The following is a 379-nucleotide window of genomic DNA, read 5'->3' on the forward strand; positions in this document are numbered from 1 at the left end:
CTGAGGAGGGACCTGAGTCAGAGGGAGGCTTTTGTAGCCCCAGAGCTGGCTCCAGCCTGGTGACTTCACGTGGGTGGGCGGGGCGGGCCCGTGGGTCCCCTCGTCCGGGTAAACAGTGGGTGCTCGCTTCGGGCTGGCCGGCGGCCGGAGCCAGGCAGAGATGAGTGCGTGTGCCAGGTGGGGGCTGGCGTCCTGAGGGCTCCCCAAGTCCCGGCCTCCCTGAGGGCTCCCCAATCCCGGCCTCAGGTGTCCCTTTGCTGGATCCCACACACACACTGCCAGGTGGGGGCTGGCGTCCTGAGGGCTCCCCAATCCCGGCCTCCCTGAGGGCTCCCCAATCCCGGCCTCCCTGAGGGCTCCCCAAGTCCCGGCCTCCCTG

Source organism: Saccopteryx bilineata, chromosome 1 (assembly GCF_036850765.1).
Source record: "Saccopteryx bilineata isolate mSacBil1 chromosome 1, mSacBil1_pri_phased_curated, whole genome shotgun sequence".
In the NCBI taxonomy this organism is placed as follows: Eukaryota; Metazoa; Chordata; class Mammalia; order Chiroptera; family Emballonuridae; genus Saccopteryx; species Saccopteryx bilineata.